This window comes from Podarcis melisellensis (assembly GCF_964234715.1).
Source record: "Podarcis melisellensis genome assembly, chromosome: 3".
NCBI classification, from domain to species: Eukaryota; Metazoa; Chordata; class Lepidosauria; order Squamata; family Lacertidae; genus Podarcis; species Podarcis melisellensis.
The window spans coordinates 18,581,340-18,605,773 of NC_138530.1; the positions used below are offsets into that span (position 1 = coordinate 18,581,340).

At 47.8% G+C, this 24,434-nt stretch overlaps 1 pseudogene across 2 annotated transcripts; it reads right to left on the minus strand.

The window, feature by feature from the left end:
* Nucleotides 1-7,327: 7,327 nt before the first annotated feature.
* On the minus strand, nt 7,328-24,146 carry LOC309365833 (transmembrane protein 121 pseudogene; annotated as a pseudogene). 2 transcript variants are annotated; one of them, XR_014173451.1, is made up of 2 exons: nt 23,139-24,146; nt 7,328-9,623 (listed from the first exon to the last, which is right to left on the minus strand). The product of XR_014173451.1 is annotated as a transmembrane protein 121 pseudogene (transcript). The 2 variants fall into 2 exon arrangements; XR_014173453.1 differs by lacking the exon at nt 23,139-24,146 and adding an exon at nt 14,461-15,175.
* Between the last annotated feature and the right edge of the window lie 288 nt (nt 24,147-24,434).

Genomic DNA, 24,434 nt, shown 5'->3' on the forward strand with positions numbered 1-24,434 from the left:
TAGGCTCTATTGGGCTGCAGGGACAAATAAGTTATTACCGTATTTTTTGCTCTATAAGACGCACCTAGTTTTTGGAGGAGGAAAACAAGAAAAAAAATATTCTGAATCTCAGAAGCCAGAACAGCAAGAGGGATCACTGCGCAGTGAAAGCAACAATCCCCCTTGCTGTTCTAGCTTCTGGGATAGCTGCGCAGCCTGCACTCGCTCCATAAGAGGCACACACATTTCCCCTTACTTTTTAGGAGGGAAAAAGTGAGTCTTATAGAGCAAAAAATATGGTATATAAAATGGCTTCCTCTCTTCTTCTTCTTTTTTAAAAAAGTGTTTTGTCTTCGGTGATAACGTGGAAAAAGTTTGGAAAAGATGTGAGTCCCCAGCTGGCCGGGATGGTACACTTAATGAATCTGAACGGCGAAAAGTGTTTGCTTGCAAATGTAAATATTACTGTGGTGGGAAGTTCATTTACAAGAGAATTGATTAAAGTTTCTGTGTTTACCAGACCAGCTAGCTCAGGCAGGCAAGCTCATTAGACGGAGCGGTGGGGGTCCCACTCCCAGCCCTGGTGGCGGGAGGACAGAATCCCTGACAGTGCAGGAGTGGCTATTAACAGTCTTGTGCCAAAAACTGCCTTCAGTTTGGCAGCAACCACTATGCTAGTCTCTGGAGGAGCTGAACTGGGGAAGGACTACTGCTCATCTGGTTGGCATCAAGCCCAGAATGATGTTCTCACTGTGACCAACCAGACATCTTCAGAAAGCCCACCAGGAAAGCACCATGTATGAAATTCCACCCAACCCTTGGTCCATAGATTATGTGGCAGAGCATGTGTTTTGTATGGCCGCAGGCCCGGTCTTCAGTTAAGAAAGGACAGAGCAGAGCTGGAAAGGACCTCTCCCTGAGGCCCTGTCCATCAGGAGCAGATGGCCCCAGTGGTGCAGAACCTCCTGACAACAGTGTTGTTGCCACATACCTGCGTGAAAGCTCAGTACATAACAGATGCAATGGAGAGTAGTGTCCATGAGGCCTGATAGGGTGGAAGGGAGGGAGGCCAACAGTAGGGGGAGCCAGAGCCAGCAACAAACTGAATCCACATTCGCAGCATACATTTAAAGCACTATGGTTCCACTCCAAATAGTCGTGGTTGAGAGTTGTTAGGAGACCCCTATTCCCCTCCCAGAGCAGCAATTTCCAGAGTGGTTAACAGGCAATTCTTCTTCACAGGGAACTCTGGAAATTGTAGCTCTGTGAAGGTAACAGGGGTCTGCTAGCAATTCTCTTAAAAAAAATAAATTATTTATACTTTTCAAGTTTATACATTTCATTAATTTTACAATCATTTTAACATTTCAAAGCTTGACGTCCTGCTTTCTGCGGTTCCTTAAATGCATTTTTTAACATCCTCTGCGTATCCAAATTCATTTAATTCACTCGTTTAATTATCTACTTTAAATATATACTCTTGTGAAACTGCAGGTTATTACAATAATCCTGCCAATGCTTTTATCTGTTTGCAATTTATCTGTAAATATTCAATAAACCATTTCCATTCCTTTATAAAAAGTTTGTTATCTTGATTTCTTACTTCTTCCAGTAAGTTTGGCCGTTTCTGCATATTCCATAAGTTTTTGTACCCATTCTCCCTTTGCTGGGACTTCTGCTTCTTTCCATTTTGGGGAGAAGAGCATTCTTGTTGCTGTAGTAGCATACATAAATAAATTCCTATATAATTTAGGTAGTTCTGTCCCTATAACTCCCAATTTGAAATTGAAATTCTTTATTGTCACTTGTATACAGTGAGATTACACGAGCACCCCCCACTCATCTCTCTTAGTCTTAATTCCCCTTGTTTACTGACGCACACCCACCAAACCCGAAAGTTGGTTGCCCTGTTATTATCTTTTCATTCAGCAGCCTAACAGCCCACGGATAGAAGCTGTTCTTTACCCTGTTGGTGTGACTAATCATGCTTCTTTATCTTTTGCCTGAGGGCAGGAGATCAAGAAAGTGCCGGCCAGGGTGTGAATCATCCCTGAGAATTTTCCTCACTCTCCTGAGGCAACCTTCTTCTGCAATGTCATCCAGTGAATTCATGGGACAGCCCATAATGTCTAGTGCTGTATTCACCACCCTCTGTAGGCACTTCCTGTCAGTTGATGTCAAACCAGCGTACCGTAATTCCCAGCGCCCCTAACAAACTACAGCTCCCAGGATTCTTGAGGGGAAACCATGCCTGTTTAGATTCATTGTGCTTTAAATGAATGGTGTAAATGTGGCTTGGGTCTAGTTTTGTCCCTGTCCTCCTCACTGTTAAATTCCACACACTTAACCAAAGACTGCTAATGCCACCTGCTAGAACGGTTGCAAAGACATAGGCAGATAGGGGCTGGCTGAATGACTTAAAATATTTTCAATGCATTCGGGTACCTTTTTGAGCTGAGAGCTGTATCGAAAAATCCAGAGAAGTGCAAAATCTGAAAGGTAATTATGATCCAAATCTGCGTATTAGTCTGGGAGGCGTGAACTAGGTCACTTCAACTTTAAAATATGCGGACTGAGCAAAAATCTCCTCCATCCCCAGACTAGAGAGTGTTGCGATAAATGGACAAACGGCTTGGTTTTATATACGGCAGCATCAGGTGTTCATTTGCTACGCGCGATGCATTTCAAATTCAGAAGACAGATTTTTTTTTTATTAAAAAAAAAAACACGCCTTCTCTCAAGGAGAGAATATCTTGTGTAGCAAATCTGGAAGGAAGATTGCCCCGATTTTTAAAAGTGGCATTTTTATATGCAAAATGCATCAGGTTTAGGGAAGGTTTCTGGAATGCTTTCTGCACAGAAGGGTTTCGTCGCCCCTTTTAAGGCTTTCCGCTGGGCTTTTCCATCTCTCCAGAGGCTTTCAAAATTCCCACAAGATATCAAGCAGGGTCCATCAGAGGTATTTCAATGCCCTGGCATACAGCTAATTATTCCAAGGCATGAGTCATACCCTCCAAACCATTAATTTGGTTCTGAAGCCATGACATCTGACTGCACAAACACTGCAGACTTTTGATGTTCTCGTTTAATTGCTTTCTGTTTTCGGAGGCGTTTAGGATGCACTTTTAGGCACACGCTTTCAAGGTTTATCTCCAAAACGAGGGCTGATGGTGATGGAAAGTTGACCCTAGACTGAGAGTCTGAAAGAACAGGCAGCACGTAAGAATACCACCTTTCACAGGCAGGAACCAACAAGAAGTAAAACATCTGGACCCCTTGTATGGACTTATGGATACACATGGAATGGTGTTGAGGTTGGACTGCAGCAGGACTATTGGTTCTAAGTTGTCAATACTATTAATTAATTAATTAATTAATTAATTAATTATACACTGCCCATCTGGCTTCTAACAAGATATTGAAATACAGTAATGCATCAAATGTTAAAAGCTTCCCTAAACAGGGCTGCCTTCAGATGTTGTCTAAAAGTCTGGTAGTTGTTGTTCTCTTTGACATCCGGTGGGAGGGCGTTCCACAGGGCAGGTGCCACTACCGAGAAGGCCCTCTGCCTGGTTCCCTGTAACTTGGCTTCTTGCAGTGAGGGAACCGCCAGAAGGCCCTCGGCACTGGACCTCAGTGTCCGGGTAGAACGATGGGGTGGAGACGCTTCTTCAGGTATACTGGACCGAGGACGTTTAGGGCTTTAAACGTCAGCACCAACACTTTGAATTTTGCTTGGAAATGTACTGGGAGCCAGTGTAGGTCTTTCAAGATTAATTAATAATCAATATACCACTTGATGCCGAAGCAGGCATCTTATCCTGCACTTCCTACCCCTAACTCCTTGTAAGACGTATTGAAAAGCGATCATTGTGTTGTTGGAGAACCCAGGGCCAAATTTAGCTCCACCCCAGGCTTCTCTGTCTAGCCCTTGGCCCCCTCCCCAGGTCATTCCCTCTGCTGGGCCTGCTTTCCCCCCTCCTTGAGTACTCTTCCTGGGCTGGAATGTGGCCTTGATCTCTGACAAGGCCTCTTGGTGGGTTATGAGCATGTGCAGAAAATAGGCTACTGCACAGAGGTGCAGAAATTTGCATGTGTTGCCCCGCCCACTTGTGCCCCTGGCTCCACCCACCACAGGCATGTGGCCCTCAGAAGACTGCCTGGAAGGGATTGCGGCCCTCATGCTGGAAAAGGTTTGCCGCTCAATTTACCGGTACTTTATGAGAATTGTTTTAAAAATAATAAAACTGGGATATTATGGTGGTGCAAATGCTTTGAATAATCCTTTTTATCTGACAGAGAATCGGAAGGCCTTTTTCTTTTCTTTATTCCTTTTCTTCCCCATCCATGCTCGCCTCTCTCTTTTTTCTGCTTTTGTTTTCATATAAGATTAGGATATATATATATATATATCATATAAGATTAGGATATATATTGTGCAATAAAAAAGCTTTAATTAAAAAATTATGCAAAAATAAAACAAAACTAATTTTAAAAAGGAGGGCAGGAATCTGCTATATTCCAGTGATTATACTTCCTAGGTTCCAAACCTTCCTGACGCCTCACTACCTATTTCTAAGACTGCGACCTTCTACGTACTTTATATAGGAGGAAACTCCATTGAATTCTGTGGGAGTTGCTTTTTGGAGAACCATGTATAGCATCCGGCTGCAAAACACACGCCTGCCAACCGTAATGCCATAACTGTCAACTTTTCCCTTTTCTTGCGAGGAATCCTATTCGGAATAAGGGAATTTCCCTTAAAAAAAGGGAAACGTTGACAGCTATGCGTAATGCAAACCTCCACATTTCTAATGGCAACTTAAATGATTCTACCAAGACACTGTTACCATTTCAAAATTATTGCGCTTACTCTTCTAAAGATAAGCCACTAATCTGCAGAGGAAATATCATGAGAAAAAGAGAAGAGAAAGATATAGTCCTGTGTGATCTTTTGGTTCACCCACTCTTTCATTTCATTTTATTTTTATTTTTGAAATTTAGTCTCTCATAATCCAAGCTGATAGCCTGAATGTGAGAACAGGGAGCATTTGCTCAAGACCGGACCTGTGGCTAGAAGATAAATCAAGTTTAGGAATCCCTGCTGACTTCAATTAGCAAAGATAAGATAACCTGCTCCTTTAGAGGGGCTTGCCCAGCTTCCTGTATCTCCAACGCCTTTCGAATTTGGAGGTTCAGACAAAATTAAGAATATAAGTTATTGGTTCAATCACTTGAGTCAGAGACAAGACGAGGGAACATCAGCCAGAGCATGTAAGGGGAATGGCAGTCCCTATGGCCGCCCAAGATGAGAGCATTTGTTGGCTGCTGTTGGCTGATGTCGCCTGTCAGGGTTTCAGGGAGAGAAGGGCAGATGGGGGAGGAGACAGAGAGCGAGGGGGAAGAATCCCAGAGAGACGAGGAGGAGGATGACAATGACCAAAGGTCGTCCGTGAGTCTGTCCAGTGAGTCAGAGGACTCGCAAAAGGGAGCCCCCCTGGTCAGACCAAGGGGACCCCAAGGAGGAAGCAATCAGGAGCAGGGGAGCCCCCAGTGAGAGTGGGAGATCGGAGCCGGTTTCTCCGCCGGAACGGAGTGAAGGGGGTGGAGTCACCAGTGTGTCAGAGGGAGCAGAGCAAGAAGGAGACAGGGGGAGGAGATCGGAGCAGGGCGCTCTGCCGGAAGGGGCAGAGAGTAGCACTGGGAGCAGTGTAGCGGTCGAGAGAAAGGTCAGGAGCAACGTACGCGCGCCAAGTTCAAATGTGGAGGCGCGCGGAAGTGAAGAGAGCCCTGGGGAGGAGCCCGGCCCCAAAGCGCGAAGGAGGGGGGAAGAGGCGTCGGAGGATTCAGCCTCGGGCGAGTCCCGGCGGGAGGGAACCCAGGGGGGCAGAAAGACCCTGCGGAAGAGGAAGGAGAGGAAGAGGTGGTCCAGCACAAGCCTCTTAAACTGGTGTAGAGGCGGTACCGACTCAGAGGGGACTTCAGCGGTCTAACGTTCAGACGTAGAGCCACGGAGATGGAACGTATAAAGAGCAATGATCTTCAATAAAGACTTTTGTAAATAAACTGGATTGGACTTGGGTCTCTTGTGAGCTGGGACCAACGGGTGGCTCTGACATCGCCAGATTTGTGTTGCAAGCATATGGAAACAAAAACCAGTTGTTGGTTTAATGGTTTTGATTTACATGGATGTATTCATTGGGCAGGATGCAAAGGTGCTAGTTTCGACCTTTAAAGCCCTTTGCGGCCTAGGACCCATATACCTACGGGACCGCCTCTCCTGGTATGCCCTGCGGAGGACCTTAAGGTCTACAAATAACAAGACTTTGGTGGTCCCAAGCCTCAAGGAGGTTAGCTTGGTTTCAACTAGGGCCAGGGCCTTTTCAGCACTGGCCCCACCGTGGTGGAACGCTTTGCGGGACTTGACATCGTTCTGGAGGGCCTGCAAGACAGAGCTGTTCCGCCTGGCCTTTGGTTTGGACTCGCTCTGACCCTTATGTTTCCCTCCCCTTATGGTCTTGATTTATCAGCTATTTTAAAATGAGGCTGTGTTTTAAATTGGTCCCCCCCTCCCTCTCTTTTCCCCCTATTATGTTTTTACTGTGATTTTATTTTATTGGTGTTAGCCGCCCTGAGCCTGGCTCTGGCCGGGGAGGGCAGGTATAAATATTATTATTAATAATAATAATAATAATTATTATTATTAAACAGCTATGCTTAGGGTTGGGGAAACTGTGGCCCTTTAGATGTTGATGGGTTCTAACTCCCATCATCCCCAGCCATTAGATGTGTTGGGCTTGGACTGATGGGAGCTGGAGTCCAACGTAAGTCCAAGCAGAGTCCGCTGGCTCTGGCTAATGACCCATCTAGTCCAGCATCCTGTTGTCACAATGGCTAATCAGATGCTTACTTGTGAGTAAACCCCTTGGAACTTGATCAGCATGGCCTCACAAGTAAACATGTACAGCATCCGGCTGCAAGCATGAGGGGTGATATGATAGCCATGTTCAAATATATAAAAGGATGTCAGAGAAGCGGACACGGAGCAATGGATCCAAACTACAAGAAAGAAGATTCCACCTAAACATTAGGAAGAACTTCCTGACAGTAAGAGCTGTTCGACAGTGGAATTGGCTGCCAAGGAGTGTGGTGGAGTCTCCTTCTTTGGAGGTCTTTAAGCAGAGGCTTGACAACCATATGTCAGGAGTGCTCTGATGGTGTTTCCTGCTTGGCAGGGGATTGGACTTGATGGCCCTTGTGGTCTCTTCCAATTCTATGATTCTATGGATGAAAAATAATAAACTTGAAATATAATCAAAAGGTGCATAGATATAAAAAAAAATTAAGAAGAAAAAAACCAAACCCTGAACACTCCCGCAGCTGGAAAAAATAGAAGGAACCGCCTCGTTCGTTCTGTCTTTTTCCATTCTCACGAGATCAGCCATATCCACAGCTGTCTCTATCAAGTTACAAGAACATTGTCAGGCTTAGAATATTGTTTGAAAAGAAAAGCCTGCACCTGCTCCTTGATTCAATAAGAATAAATTTCCTACCCCAGTCCCTGGATGGATGAACATAGAATTTTCAAACAATAATTTCAAACCACGCATTAGGTGAGGGTTTTGTTTAGTTTCGTTTTAAAAGGATTCAGAGCAGAGCAGCAACACAATCCCTGGGGTGACAAATTTGGAAGCTATTCCGTGCCCCTTAGTCCTCAGTTTGATTCCTGCAGCCAAAACTTGTTTTTGCCTTTCTCGCCCTCCTGGAGAACACCAGACCCAAATATTTTCCAAATTGCTGGGGGGAAAAGAAGGCTGGCAAGCCATTTGCAGAGAGAGAGAGAGACAGACAGACAGACAGACAGAATAGAAAACCTCAGGGCTTGGCCTTTTGTTTTATTGGGAACGTTTTCAATGGGGGGAAAGAAAGAAAATAAATGGCCATGATCCAGCATGTTTCCACTGGGGGAGGACAATTGTAGATGGAAACCCTACGCTAGACTTCCTCAACCTGTCGCCTCTCCAGATGTTTTGGACTACAATTCCCATGAGCTGCGGTGACTGCGGCTGACGGGAGTCGTGGCCCAAAACATCTGGAAGGATTCAGTTTGGGGAAAGGCTGGCCAAAAACGTCCTCCCTGCCCCAGGCACTCCCAAGGAATGTGAGCAGGCAGGTAGTAGACCAAGTGCCTTTGGCCCATACCAGAAAGGAAGGTCACCAGCACTGTATATGTCAAACAGATGCGGAAAAGGCATTTTACCAGTTTCCTCAAGGCCTGCCCCCAGGCATTCCAACTGGCGACGTTCCAAAGCAACTTGGGTGACAGATATGAATGAGTACACAAAAGGCAAAGGAAGGAGTTGAATTGCTTGCTGCTGCCCGCTATCCATTGAGCAGATCTTATCATCCCCAAGGCTGCCACTCTCCAGTCTCTGCGGCCTGCTAGCTTGCACCTTGGTGTCAGGGTTGGGATCCGTTCTGCGCCACTCTAAAAGTGACCCCACCTCAGCCCAGGGCCATTCCAGGACACAGCCTGTGCAAGGGAGGGAAGAGGTCTCTTGCAGACTTTCTGGAGGGACCAGCACTGACTATGCAGGGCCCAACCGGCGTTGTTCATCTTTGCAGGTGACCCTAGTGACCACAGACAGGTGCTACTTGCCGCCTGGTGTGGGGAGATGCCCGGCTGTCATGTGTTCTCCTGGGCCAGCCCTTCGGGACAGGGACTCTGGTTTTGGGGTTTCAGCAGGTGTATGGCAGGCTGCGTCTGGGCCATGGTGTTGTGCTGGGGGTCTGCCGCCGCCGCCGCGCCAGATCCTGCCGGCGCATGGCGCAGGTGCTTCCTGTACTGCGCGAACATGCAGACCTTGAGGGCAATGGCCAGCACGTTCTTGCCCATGAAGATGCCGGAGACCCGGATGTCCCTGAAAAACACCATGTTGCTGCCCCTGATGAAGATGGTGGCGATGTTGATGGTGAGCATGCTCAGCATCGGGTAGAGCATCATGCGGTGAGGCACGATGCTGATCCCTTGCATGCTGATTTCGCACAGCGAGACGCAAGGCAGGACCAAGAGGAGGATGTAGCAGTAGAAGAACATGAGGCCTTCGGCCCAGATGGGCAGCCCTTTCTTCTGGGGCTCCCAAAGGTTGGCTTGGATGTCTAGCACGTCCAACATGTCCACAATGACCCAGAAGAGCCGGTTGCGGAGGTCCTCCTTCTTCTTGAACGTCCTGACGTATTCCATGTGCTCTGTGGCCACCAGCAGAACGTACAGGGCTGGGATGCAGATGGAGAGCAGGAGGGTCAGAGCCTTGCGCGCCATGAGGTCCAAGCTTTTGCGGTCCGCCTTGTAGTTCTGGTAGATGAAGTAGACCTTGATCTCCAGGACAAAGACGTACAGGAACCAGAGGATCATGGCGTAGCCTCGCTTGGCAGTCCTCACCTCGGCCCCGACCCACACGGCCACATACCTGAGCACAACCAGGAAGCAGATGTCCCCGACGGAGACCATGATGCAAATGCCCAGTTTCCGGGAGCCCTGGTTCTGCTCCACCAGGTAGGCGTCCATCAGGACCATGCTGCTCATGATGAGGGTGGTGGAGAGGCAGACGTGGGGCTTGTTAATGGGTGGGGGAGGCACCATCCTGCAAAAAAGAGGCACACGTTAGTCAAAACATTTTAAGGGCTCCCGAGTCATCACGGCCATGTGCTCTCCCCATCCCTGACGTACTGTGCATTATGCAGCTTTCGATAAGGATGTCAAGCCTTCTGTATCTCTGCACCAAAGAGCCCCTCAGCTGCACAAAGCAAATCAATCTCCTCTTAGTTCCCATGGGGATCGCATGGCTATCGTACTCTAGCCCTGGAAACTGAACAGGGGTGTTTCATTCAAGCTGTCCTGAATGCTACCTGAATGAAAGTGCTTTCCAAGCCAGAATCTATAACATTTTGGGATAATGGTACTGTACTTTGAGCACTTTGGGGAAAAGGTTATGTAAGTACTAAGCTTCTCTCTACTTATTAAAAAAAGAAGAAGAAAATGTGCCAAAAATATATATCAATTTGCTAGGAGCTGACGGTCCCAACAGGGCAAGGAAAATATTTTGGATTACAAGCAACTTACGTTCCAGGCCTCAGTGCGCATAAGCAAAATGAACTTAAGTGGGGGACAACCTCTAAACACTTGCTTTCCCCCGCCCCTTTTATACAGTACCTTTGCCTCCAGATCACCAGAAAGGGCAGGGAACAGTGCGCAGCTTCCTGCCAAACAGCTGTCAAGTGGAGCAGCGCAGCAACAGCGAGAGATCCCACATGCAGTTTTAGAGCCCTTAAGTTGTTGGGTTTTTGAAGCTTTTTAAATTTCTGGAATTTTGGCTCACTGACGTCCTCTGGGAGGGTCTCCTCGTGAGCCACAAGGACTTTCCAGCTCTCTCCTGCCATTCCCAGGTCTGAATTATTTACCTCCCAGTGCTGCGCATGTGTGCAGTCACACATGAGTGGGGAGTTGCCTGCACTAAGTACTATTGGGAAATTTCAATAGTGAGGAACTTTTTTCCTACCCAAGGGCCATATAACCTTCTGGGCAATGTTCTGAGGGCCACAGGCCAGTGGCAGGTGAAAGAATGAATGTGAATTTTTTCTTTGTGCTGTGGGGACAGGAAAGTTTCTGTACTTCCTTCCTTATCCTCCATCTAGACAAGCAAGAGGCATTATGGGAGTTTGAGGCTACATTCCAGCCAGGCAAAAAACACTTGGGGTGCCCAGGAGGGGTGTGGTCTGCAGAGAGTTCCGAGGGCCAGTTAAAAGGTCCTGGAGGGCCGCACTTGGCTCCTGCGCCTGAGGTTCCCCACCCGCAGAAGGAAATGCAGCCCTCAGGATGAAAGGCCCTGCTCTAGATTCTAGATCCCAGAATCCTTTGCAATGCACTGGTATTCTACAGGGGTTGCTTAGAAGATATTTAGATGAGAAACGGCTCCAGGAAAGTAAAAGTCTGAAAAATGCTCCTGCAAACCGAAGCTGGTTAGCATTTGGGAGGAGAGAAAACAACATAATGGCTTGCTCTGCGCATGAAATCATTCCAGTCGTGCGCCGCCGAAATGTGGGGCCTGCCTCCTTATTGAGCGGAATGGCTTTTGAAATGCAGATGCACTGGAGGCGATCAAGTTAAGCCCGCGTTCCCACAACCACCACAGGCATTATGTTTACATTATATTTTCTGTGCCTCAGCCTCTCTCGCACGCACGGGGTGGGTAGGGATTGGAATAGCAAGGCTTATTAAGTCGGCTGCTAAGGTTGCCTTTAAAATTCCAAGGTTTGCAGTGCTCCCGCTGAGCAAAGAGACCCCCTGGGCCAGAGAGGCATCAGCAGGAGGAGACGAAGGCTAAGAAGGCTTCCTGGCGCTGGGGAGCATCTGAGAAGGGAGGGAAGGAGATGCAAAGTGGGAGAACAAGCTGGGATGGAAGGAGAGTCTATCGCTTAAAACTATATATATATAGAAATCACTCAAGATATCCCTCAAGTAATTAAGGAACAAAAGAAGAAAAGGCACACTAGCCTGGGAACTTCCTCTCTGCCCAGAACATTGGAGGCTATACACCACACCCCCTCAACAGTATTTATAGGAACTCAAACACTGAGATCCAGCTCTGTTCCAGTAACAAGAAGCCGAAAGCACCAGCCTGAAGATGACGAGTGAGACCTCGTCGAAACGTCGCCTAGACACCCCAACTTTTACACAGGAAGACACCCGAGGACACCAAAACCTGCATTCCTGTACCCGTGAAAATCTACGAAAGCATATATATATATATATATCAACTTTAGTTGAAGGGTGGTAGCTCAGTGGCAGAACAACTGCCTTACCTGCAGAAGGCCCCAGATTCGATTCCAGGTACTGCCTCCAGGCAGGGTTGGGAAAAGCTCCTCTCTGAATACCCTGAGAGCAGCTGCCAGTCAGAGTAGACCATACTGGGTCTTCCATAGGAACACAGGCAGTGTCAGTAAGGGGTGTGGTCCGTGGAGAGGAGGTGTGATAGAGGAGAGTTTGTATGCATTGTAGGGGGTTGCACTAGACAATACTTGGGGTGCCTTCCAACTCATAATTTATTTATTTAGAAAATTTCCAGGCCCCTTGTTGTTTTTTAAAAGAAAAATCTGACTTTGTATACAGCAAACCTCCTTTCCTATGTTCCTATGAACTGACCCCAGCCTCTGGGTTCTGGGATGCAGCCACACCACCAACAATCTGGTTGAAAACTGACCATCTCTATTCCAGCAGTTGTGGGAGGCTCACTATAGCACAGAATCGGGTTTGTCGAACCTAAAGTAAGGGTCACTGTGATTAAGGAAACCTCATGAAGGCTTAAATGCCCCATGTATCTAAAAGGTTACGGTAAGGTAAAGGACCCCTGGACGGTTAAGTCCAGTCAAAAGTGACTGCAGTGGTACCTCAGGTTACAGACGCTTCGGGTTACAGATTCCGCTAACCTAGAAATAGTACCTCGGGTTAAGAACTTTGCTTCAGGATGAGAACAGAAATCCTGCTCCGGCGGCGTGGCAGCAGTGGGAGGCCCCATTAGCTAAAGTGGTACCTCAGGTTAAGAACAGTTTCAGATTAAGAACGGACCTCCGGAACGAATTAAGTTCTTAACCCGAGGTACCACTTTATGGGGGTTGTGGCGCTCATCTCACTTTTAGGCCGAGGGAGCCGGCGTTTGTCCGCAGACAGCTTTCCGGGTCATGTGGCCAGCAGGACTAAACCACTTTTGGCACAACAGAACACTGTGACAGAAACTAGAGCGCACGATAACGCTATCTACCTTCCCACCACAATGGTACCTATTTATCTATTTGCACTGGTGTGCTGTTGAACTGCTAGCTTGGTAGGAGTTGGGACCGAGCAATGGGAGCTCCCCCCGTTGTGGAGATTCGAACCGTCGACCTTCTGATCGGCAAGCCCAACAGGCTCAGTGGTTTAGACCACAGCGCCACCCGCGTCCATGTATCTAATGCTAGACTTCCCGAGGGTAGTAAAGTTTGGAGGGACCTCCAAGGGTCATCTAGCGCAACCCCCTCTAATGCAGGAATCCCAACTAAAGCATCCATGACAGATGGCCATCCAAGCTCTGCTTAAAAACCTCAAGGAAGGAGCGTTGACAACCACCCCAAGGGAGTCCGTTGCACTGCTGAACAGCTCTTACTGTCAGAAAGTTCTTCCTGATGGTTAGTCGGAATCTCCTTTCTTGTAAGTTGAAGCCGTTGGTTCAAGTTCTATCCTCCAGAGCAGGAAAAAGCAGGCTTGCTCCATCTTCCATGTGACAGCTCTTCTAATATTTGAAGATGGCTATCATATCTCCTCTCAGCTAAATATACCCAGCTCCTTCAACCATTCCTCATAAGGCATGGTTTCCAGACCTCTGATTATCTTGGTCGCCTTCCTCTGCACATGTTCCTGCTTGTCAATATTGTTCTGAATCTGTGGCACCTGGAACTCCAGGTGTGGTCTGACCAAGGAAGAATAAAGGTAAAGGTAAAGGGACCCCTGACCATTAGGTCCAGTCGTGGCCAACTCTGGGGTTGCGGCACTCATCTCGCTTTATTGGCAGAGGGAGCCGGCGTACAGCTTCCGGGTCATGTGGCCAGGATGACTAAGCTGCTTCTGGAGAACCAGAGCAGCGCACAGAAACACCGTTTACCTTCCCACAGGAGCGGTACCTATTTATCTACTTGCACTTTTGACGTGCTTTTGAACTGCTAGGTTGGCAGGAGCAGAGACCGAGCAATGGGAGCTCACCCCATCACGGGGATTCAAACCGCCGACCTTCTGACCGGCAAGTCCTAGGCTCTGTGGTTTAACCCACAGCGCCACCCGCGTCCCTTAAGGATGAATAGAGTGGTACTATTACTTCTCTTGATTGGAACACTGGGCATGACTGACTTGGCTTTGTTAATTGCAGCGGGTGTACTCTGATACAACCTCACCAGTGTAAGAAGATTAATCAGTGAAAGATTTTATCTACCCAAGCCTCTGGGTCTAGGTACAAATTAGGAATGTGATACAGATAAATTGAAATATTTTTAACAAGTCCCATTTATTTTAGAGGGAGAGGTTTAAAAGTGATTCACTTTGTCTTCTGTCCCTGTTTAGGCCTATAGTTATAGAAATGGATAGCGACATTCCTTTCTGGTTACCAGGGTATAAACTGTATTTATAAGATTATTTTGATGTGGTTTTCACTGTCAATTTCTTAGCACTGCATTTGAGCAACACGGGGGAAACAGTTTTGAGACATTATAAACAAACACTTCAACGGAGAGCGGATTTTAGTATTCGTGTACATGCAATGCGTTTCTAATTGTTTTTAATTCTGAATTTTCAATTGTTGTAATCCGCTCTGGGACCTGCTGGTGAAGGGGAGGCAATAAATTTAATAAACAACAATAATAGCAGCTCTCAAAAAGATACATAGGTATTGGACTTACCATTTGAACAGCAATCAAAACACTTTGCATCTCATTAATCCATACTGCAATTCAGGTGAATATTATTATCCTCATTTTAAAGTTGTGGGGGGAGTAAAGTTGTGGCCCAGAGATAATGGGTAGCTTAAGACCACCTTCTGAGCTCACGGCAGAGGTGAGATTTGAACAGTCTTGTGCAGTACGAATCCATGCTCAGTTATTTGGGAGTAAGCTCTATGAAAAAGAGTGAGATTCAATCCTGAGCAAACAATAGGATCAGGTTGTTAGTTGCTATGCTGTGCAAGCTCTGAAAACTCTTAAGTTACAAAGGGCAGCAACTGCGAGGATGGCTTTGACAGGGGAATCAGGGATTTGTTCAGTGATGTACTTGAGAAGACAGCTAATGGCATTCACGACTGCAGATGTGGAGAGATGCAAGTTCCAGCGAAGACAAGCAAAACGCAACAAAAGAAACTACGAAGATTAGAGAAGAGCAGAAAATAACACGGCAAACAATCAGGAGTCGGAATCAATGCAGATAACAGATCTGCGGAGAAAAAAATCCCAAATGAGGCATGGAAGGCAGAGACCAGAACACTTTCAGGCTGCTTGAAATGAGATATTTTTCCACCACACGCAGCACTTTTGTGCGGGTGTGGGTGTGCGCAGAAACGTGCAAGCTTGTGTGCATGTTCCCTTCGCTTGGTCTCCCCTCTTTGCTGTGTTTGATCCTCCTTGCAGCTTATATATATATATATATATATATATATATATATATATATATATGCTTTCGTAGATTTCGTAGATATATATATCTCCCCATTGATAAAGTTGCCAGGAGCCCTAACGAAGAGCAATATTAGTATAGATCGCTCTGTGCAGAATTTATGCCTCTTCCAGGTTTAACTGGTTTTTAAGAGCAACGTATTAAGTAGTGCCACAACATTAAGTAGCAAGCAATAAAATAGCTGTCACAGGCTCTAGGCTCTCATCTAGTTGAGCCAATATGCTTCTCGTTCCCAGACCTAGCCCTAGTTGGACCGCAACACAGGAGGACAGGTATAGACTAATCAATACTGGGCTAATGATAGCTGCCTTCACATGCTGCAGGCAGGTAAAGACAGATGATCGACACAAACAGGAGTGAAACAGAGGCGACACCGATGCACCACCTACTTATTTAATTCAGTTTCCAACCTCTCCTCTCCTAAAGAATATCCTAAGAAGACAGTGCACAAGCAAGCATGAATTTATGAATTCCCAAACAAAAAACCCAGGAATGTTCCTAAAAGAAGGAAAAAATATTCAAGGCGTGTAAGAAAACATCAGGAACGGGGCTGGTCGAGTGATAACAAAGGCTATCCTATTCGGAGCAGACCCATTGAAATAAATGGAGTTATGGTCACTGTTGCCAATGTGTCTACTCTACATTGGGTATCATTCACTGTTTTTAATTTTTTAATATTTTAATATTTTAACCATGGCAACAACAACAAACGATTCCTTTCCCCACATCCTAGTTATATTGCTGAGATGAAGAGACCTTGGAGTAAGCAACAGTGTAGGGAAGACAGTAAGCTCCATTCGGTTCTGCAACTCGGACCAAAATACCCCGAATCCAAATTCTTTAATTGTGTGCTTTGGATTTTGGGTCTAGTAAGCAAAGTAGACCCTGCGAGCATGAAGTGTGCCCACCGCTGACCCAACGCACGTGGTGCCTAAAGAGCGAAGTGTGTCGTAAGGAAAGGGTCTTTGGCAAGGAGGAAAAAGTTACAGCTAGCAAGAATTAGGCTGCATTACAGAGAGAAAGAAACAGCCTCTGCTGATAGAGATGGAAACAGCGTCACGAAATCATGCGATTTAGAAATTCAAGAAGCCTTTGGGTTAACCTTTACAATTTTGCAAAAAGTGTTTTCTGCCAGGGGTGAGGAATCTTAAGCCTGGGAGTCAAATGTGGTGCTGCAAGCCTCTTTATTAGACCCTTGAGACTTTAAGTAGGTCACACAACCTCCCTGGTCTTTGCTTGGTGCCCTCCTCGCGTGCTTCTGCCTGACTGGAATATGTGATAATCCCTCTTGCCTGCCTGCATGTTTGATGGAAAGATTAGAGTAGGTGTGGGAAACTCTGAATTTTTACACGGATGGAATGTTGCCTACTGTACGAGAGGTGAGAGTCACAATTATTTGCACACCTGCTTTTAGCTCTGTCCCACCCTGCCAACTGCTGGCATGCAAGGTTGACCACTAGGGAATGCGTCACTCCAGATTTTTAAAAAAAGTTCCTCACTCCTGGCTTCTGAGATAAACAAATCTGATTGGAGCCATCAGTCTTCAGACTCCAGGAACTGATCTGGGCGGCTGTCAGACAGGACGCAGCAGCTTGATCTAAGATACAGAGCATCATGTATTTTAAGTGCTTTGAATCCAATATCCGATTGTCTGCATTGCTCAACATAAGGCAGGTGTGATGAACCTCCCCAACCATGTTGCTGAACCACAACTCCCATCATCCCTGCCCACTGGCTACACTTGCTAAGGCTGATGGGAGCTGTAGCTCAGCAACACTGGAAGGGGCACAAAGGTTCCCAAGTCTCAGGGTGCCAAAATATTGTGGGGGCCCAGGTAAGCCCTGCCCCACATAATCAATCACATGACGCAGTGCACATACACCATTTGAATGCCCACTAACTTTGTGGGAGCCCAGCCCCCTCAAATATTTTATTTCGGGGGCCAAAGCCCCCACAGCCCCTAAGAGTTGGCTCCTATGCCGAGCCCTAAGGAAAGATTATTGTTGTTTAGTCGTGTTGGACTCTTCGTGACCCCATGGACCAGAGCACTCCAGGCACTCCTGTCTTCCACCGCCTCCCACAGTTTGCTCAAACTCATGTTTGTAGCTTCGAGAACACTGTCCAACCATCTCGTCCTCTGTCGTCCCCTTCTCCTAGTACCCTCCATCTTTCCCAACATCAGGGTCTTTTCCAGGGAGTCTTCTCTTCTCATGAGGTGGCCAAAGTATTGGAGCCTCAGCTTCAGGATCTGTCCTTCCAGTGAGCACTCAGGGCTGATTTCCTTAAGAATGGATAGGTTTGATCTTCTTGCAGTCAATGGGACTCTCCAGAGTCTCCTCCAGCACCATAATTCAAAAGCATCAATTCTTTGGCGATCAGCCTTCTTTATGGTCCAGCTCTCACTTCCATACATCACAACTGGGAAAACCATGGCTTTTACTATACGGACCTTTGTTGGCAAGGTGATGTCTCTGCTTTTTAAGATGCTGTCTAGGTTAAGGAAAGATAAGCAGGTAAATTGAGAAGTTGTGCCCAAAATGGCCGTCATTTGGCTAACGCAATGCACACCACACAGGTTTTTATATGTCCTTTTTATATCTCTGTGTTGTATGTTGCAGGTATATTTTTCATACTTGTTAGGTTAAGAATGTGTGGGACACCACTACATCCCAAGATGCACTGCTTCTCACGGGCTGGAAATGCGGGGGGGGGGGAGAATATGCCACCCCATTTCAAACACACACCCATCACGTATTGCTTGTCACTGATGAATCTGAGTTGCTGCCACTCACTTCATGCCTTCATACTGCCATATGACAGTGAATCAAGTAGCCTGTCCTAATTTATTAAAGAGGCATCACTCACAATGAATGGGGGTGGGAAGTGAGGGGAAGATTTTATTATGGGCAACGAACAGGGAGGAAAACTCAATTGATACTTTTAACGTGACTTCTATTTTGGGGTCTTTTTCACATTTGAAACCACAGCCGACCTTTAGAGTTGATCCCTATTAATGTGCAGTTTGCTCAGGGCAAGTTAGAAGCAACCACTTTTATTAGCAAAGTTATTTGGGTTAACGTGCACAGGTTGAGACTTTTAGAAAACAATTCAAGAGTACATATACCACGGGATAAGTAATCTGGAAGCAAATTTCCAGTCCTTTCTGGGCAGCAGGGATGGGGAACCTATCTCCCCCCCCCCCAATGTTATTGGACTCCAACACCCATCAGCCATGGCCGATGGTCAGTAACGGTGGGAAACGCAGCCTAGCAACATATTGTTGTGTGTATCCAAGTCTCTAAATGGCGAGAGTCTCTGAGGATGCCCACGCTGACTCAGGGTTCAGCTTGCTTGGGCTGAAGGTCAGTGGAAACTGTGGTGTCTTTGGGATATATGCTTTTATTTACACATACAGTGGTACCTAGGTTCTCGAACTCAATCCATTCTGGAAGTCCGTTCGACTTCCAAAACATTCGCAAACCAAGACACGGCTTCTGATTGGCCCCGGAAACAATGCCGAGAGCAGAGAATGGAGGGGTTCGAAGCACTTGCACCCAAACAGATCCGGCTCCCCCATTAGGTTTTCAAAGAAGCCTGAAGTCACAGCTTTTGGTCTACCCCAGAGCAGACATGTCTGTGTCTCTCCAGCTTCCAGCACCAGCCAAACTCAGTGCACAACATTCTGGCTATTGTTCTTCTACCTTACGAGGTGATGTCCCTTCCAACCAGGTGAGGAGGGTTACCCCAATGTGTCTCTATAGCAACAGGGCAGCCTCTTTCTAATGTAAACCGCAGGACTTAACTAGCTGGCTAGCAAAAGGAACTGGTCTGGCTGGTTTCCTCTTATAGATTCAATTCTCATATGCACAGGATCACAGGTTTGGAAGGGACCAGTGTTTGAAATGTGCCAGGCGCATTTTTCACATGGCAATCGGCAACCTGTGACCAGGTGAAGATTCCCCGGGCGCCAGGATGACACCTGAAGTCTCCACCATCTGGAGGCACATGCCTGGGGATCCTTGGATCTTGCCTGTTTTCACACACCAACAACACATCTGTCAGGGAACTGACATCAGAGCGAGAGGCGGAGGCAGGGCTCCAGAGCGATGCCGGAGAGGGGACCAGCAGGGGGGAAGGAATTCAGCGCAACACCAGTAGAGAAGGGAGGGAGATGGAGGAATTGGAGACGGGTCTCCAAGACCCTGTATCAGAGACCAGTGGAGAGAGCGCTGGCACACCCCTGCCTTCCCCTTACTTGCGCAGACGAGTTCCGCGCAGGGAAAGTAGGAGGAGACTTGGCGTCAAACAGCTCTTATGCTGGAAAAGGTTCAAGAAACGCCCACTGACAGATTCTGCAAGCGACTGACCGGCCACGGAGTGTGGGCTGTCAGCCAAGGCATGGTGAACCAGGCAATCGGACACAACTAGCAGGCGACTTACGCACAAGTAACCCCTTACAACCATTACAACATCCTATAGAATTTATCTGTGATATTTTATCTGAACCGTCAGAATGGATTCAGGAACCAAAAAGCCATATTGAAAAATACAACTTTTGATCTGCCTGGCCCTGAAATGGCAACAAGACATTCCATTTTGGCGACTGTAGCCCTGGTTCAAGGAGCCATTTGCCACCTAGCTTATATATCTGAGTTTCCAACACTGGACAGAGACCCATGGATATCACCTAGTCTGACAATGTAAGAGCCACTGTTTCTCCATCCCTACAGGGTTAGCCAAATGGGTTTCCTTCAACAGATGCTACTGAGAGAAGTATTTTAATTGGAATCCCCCACTCCTGATAACCTTGTTCTTACCTGGCAGGTGCCTCTCCATGTGGGAAAAGAGAGACATTGACTATGTTGGCTCCGACTCACGCAGCCAACCATCACAAACTGAACTTCCTACCTTCCTAGCAGCAACCGTGCCATTCTATCAGATGGTCTCAGCAGGAGAGACAAGAAATAGGGCTCATTCCATCAAGACCAGCTTCATTCGTCACCTCCTACCCCTGAACTCTGCTAGATGGCCATTATAAGAACTGTTGTTAAGGACTGGCAATTTCCCCCAACCTCCTTCCTTCTTCCCTTTCCCCTTATGAGTCATGTTTTCTTTTTAAGATTGCAAGCCCTCAGGGCAAGGGACTCTCTTGTTTTAATTTATTGTATGTAAGCCACCACAGGGAGCCCTTTTATGGCTGACGAGTGGGGTACGAACGCTACAAATTAATTAATTAATTAATTAATTAAACCACCGTTTGCTCAGCGATGGCCCTAACTGCAAGATGAATCCCACTTGGCAACATGCCTGAGTGGGTAGAGCAAACTCACCCTTGTGGAACTGATTCCCATGGCAAACAGAAGGCTCTAGGTTAGGGTTATCAGAGGGAAATCAGAGTTCACCATTAAGGCACTGCTGCACCTGTCCTTCAGACACACCTCCTGCTAACCCCACCACCTGAAATTGGCCTATTTGGAGACACTGTAGCTTCTCCTCTTCTTCCCTTAGGATAGGTCAGGGGTCAGCCAGTCTACTGTCCCTGAGACCTTGTGGGGAGCCGGACTATATTTTGAAAAAATAAAATAAAATCGATGAATTCCTATGCCCCACAAATAACCCAGAGATGCATTTTAAATAAAAGCACACATTCTACTTATGTAAAAACACCAGGCAGGCCCCACAAATAACCCAGAGATGAGTTTTAAATAAAAGGACACATTCTACTCATGTAAAAACATGCTGATTCCTGGACCATCCGCGGGCCGGATTTAGAAGGTGATTGGGCCAGATTCGGCCTCCAGGCCTTAGTTTGCCTACCCATGGGATAGGATAGGTGTTCTCCCTTAGGGAGGTGCTCAGAAAATTATGGGCTGGTTCCCCACTTAGCAGCTTATCATGCAGCCCTGGAAGAGACACCTCTCCGTTCCCCGGAGTGGTATGTGTCTGTCCAGTGTCGAGACACACAGCCCCAATAACTGAGTGAGTTCTACATGAGGCACACCTGTTTGAGAAGAGCTTTTCACAATTGCAAGCAGGGTCATGGATGGTGAAGCTTTAGCAATTTCAAGGAGATGGCCCCTGAGAAGGAAGATTTCAACACAGCAGCAATGTCTCAAGCCAAACATACTACAGTGGTACCTCGGGTTAAGTACTTAATTCGTTCCGGAGGTCCATACTTAACCTGAAACTGTTCTTAACCTGAAGCACCACTTTAGCTAATGGGGCCTCCTGCTGCTGCCGCGCCGCCGGAGCACGATTTCTGTTCTCATCCTGAAGCAAAGTTCTTAACCTGAAGCACTATTTCTGGGTTAGCGGAGTCTGTAACCGGAAACGTGTGTAACCAGAAGCGTATGTAACCCAAGGTACCACTGTACATTTCTCTCTGTATCTAAGAGCCCCTTCTCCAATTCTCATGCGTTCACACGCCTCTGGTCTTCCCGCCTTGTACGTTGGCCTGGTTAAAGGGCTTCTTCCTCCATGCCAGAGGTATTTGATTTAACCTGGGGCAAATGGCAATGTTTAAAGGTCATCTAGTTGAGACAAAGCAGCTATATCCTAAAAGCCGGAAAGGAGGTTCTGCAGCTTTCCATTCACCGAACCATAACCGCTTTCAAAAGCTGGAAGTGTCTGTCTGTCTGTCCATCCATTCCTCTCTCTCTGGAACGCTTTCACTCAATTCTTGCACCCTTTGTCCCTTGCTGAACGTGGGACTTTGATCACAATTGCAGGGTTTTGAGCAGCTGTGAAGGAAGCGTGGAAAGGGAGATCAGCCCAGCACATGGCATGGAAACGGTCCCCTGTCCAGTTTGACGAGGAGGAAGTCATAACGTAGACGGAGAACCCTGCTGGCCAGAAGCTCAAGCGGTCATGTGAATCAGAGGCAAGGCAACTTTGCCTTCTCAATTCCTCCATAAGCAGCCAAAAACCACTCGGCAGCAGTTTGGGGAGCATCGTAAGGAGGCTCAGTGGTACAGCATCTGCTTTGCATGCAGAGGGTTTCGGGTTTAATCCACAACATTTCCAGGGGAAAGACCTAGGTCTGAAATCCTGGACGGCTGCTGCCAGTCAGTGTATACAATACTGAGCTCAAAAGGCCAATGGTCTTGCTCTGTACAACGCGGTTTCCTACATTCCTACACAGCCTACCCTTCCCTGCACAGCTTATCAAACACATGTGTTTGAGTGAGAGAAACAGAGGGAGAGAAAGAAAGGGAGCTGCCTGCCTAGATAGTAATAGTAGGGTCAAACTATGTGTGAATTCGGTGCACTGCAACTCCTGGAGTCTTTAGGTTTTGAAAAGCCAACATAGGGTGGGAGAACCAATCTTGCTCTGGTCTCTGAAACAGACAGAATGGGGGCTCTATTCCCTTTCAGTTGTGGAGCAGGGGCAATCCACACTAGGTACCCATTTTGAAGTCTGCTTCTTCAAAAAAAAAGTTAAACCACAGAATTCCCAAGTCACATATCGTTTGATGCCAAATAGCAGACTTAATATTCAAAATCTGGTGGCTATGAAGAATCCTAATTTAATTTTGTGAAAGGGGGAGGACATACACACAGAGTTCCTCCCCTTTTCACAGCTGAAAGCTGAAAATCACATTCTCGTGCCTGCCAACACTCAGAAGTATCTTGAGTTTCACACGGTCACAAAAATCGCCTGGAGTTACGAGCAATCACGTGTGAATGCCATATATGCCCAATATCCAGACTTCCACCATACGGTTCACAATGAACCCATCACCGCAGTACAGTATCGGGATTTGATTTGTCAGTCAATCTGCCTGCCTGAGCAAAGCTTCTGGGCACTTTCCAAATAAATCCGAGAGCTTTTCCTTTTTAGAAAAACAAATCTCATTTAATAAGGACCTTGTCTGAAGAACTGTTACTATTACTATTATTATCATCATTTTACCTAGTGCCGTTCTTGGAAGCCCTGGGACACAGGAGGGAATGGTTCCCTCAAGAAGCCTGATCCGATCCGGTCCGCCGATCCGCCGGCTTGGAGATCCGTGGGAGAACAGCAACCTCCCGGAGCCAATGAACGCCCGGCAAGTTCCGCGCGTGGATTCCGAGCGAGCTCCACCGCTCACACTCCGGGAACCGGATCCCGGCCGCTGCGCCGCCGCCGCCCGCCTCTCCCGCCAGCACCGCCAAACATCACGGCAACTCCACAGGCGGACTCCTGCCAGAGGGCGCCGCCGTGGCCATCGCCGTGGCTCGGAGACCCAAGTTGTCCGTCCTCCGCCTGCTGCTGCTGCTGCTGCTCCTCCGAGCTCCAGCTCCCGGGGTCCCGCGCCCGCCCGCTTTAGCGCAGCCCGATCCCCGGAGCGCGCTGCGCCGCTGGGCTCGCCCTGCCTCTCCGCCGCGCTCCTTCCCCCGACAGCAGCTTCCTCGCCGGCATAAGGGACGAGCAACCCTCGGCCCGGAGCCCTGCAGGCCCCGAGCCCCGCAACGGCATCCCCCGCGATGCAACCCCGGGCAGCCTCTCTCTCTCTCTCTCTGCGAAGGTCAAAAAGCGGATCCCTCAGACCGGAGGCAGCTCGAGGTTTCCAAGTCCAGGAAGAGGAGGAGAGCGATTCTGCCACCCAGTTGCCTGGAGGGTGCGTGTGTGTGTGTGCGTAAAATGCAAGCACCCCCAACCCACCCCTCTCCTAGGGAAACGGGACTTTGCTCGGCTTGCTGGGGCTGCCGGTCGGCTTTCGCCTTGTCTCCGCCTCGGTGGATCGCGAATGCTTTCCTTTAAAATAGTAAAGGGGAGGTGGAGGGAAAAAAAGTCCCGGGCAAAAGCTGGGAGAGCCGCGCAGTCGCTGCTGCAGTCTGGCAAGCGCCAACTGTGCTCAGCTCCGGCTGCGAGCGCGCCTGGGATCAAGCGAGCCTCTGTATCGATTTGGAGGCGAGCGAGAGCAGGCAGTGAATTAAAGTGAGTTAGTCAGGCGGCAGGTTGGCTGAATGGCCACTCCCGCCTGGGGGAGGGAGAGGAGGAGAAAGAGCGGGGGAGTGATTAATCCGTGCTAATCGAGGGCTTGCCTCGCTGTGAGGCCGTTCTGGAAATTGGGGGGGGGGGACTAACGGGCCACCTCCCCCCCCCCCGGAGGTGGGGTGCTGCCGCGTGCGCTGGTTTTTGCAGATCGGCGCTTGCCAAAGCAAGTCAGAGCACAAGGCAGGGCAGGGCGGCCATGGATGGTGCGCGCGTGCATGCCCTCCGATG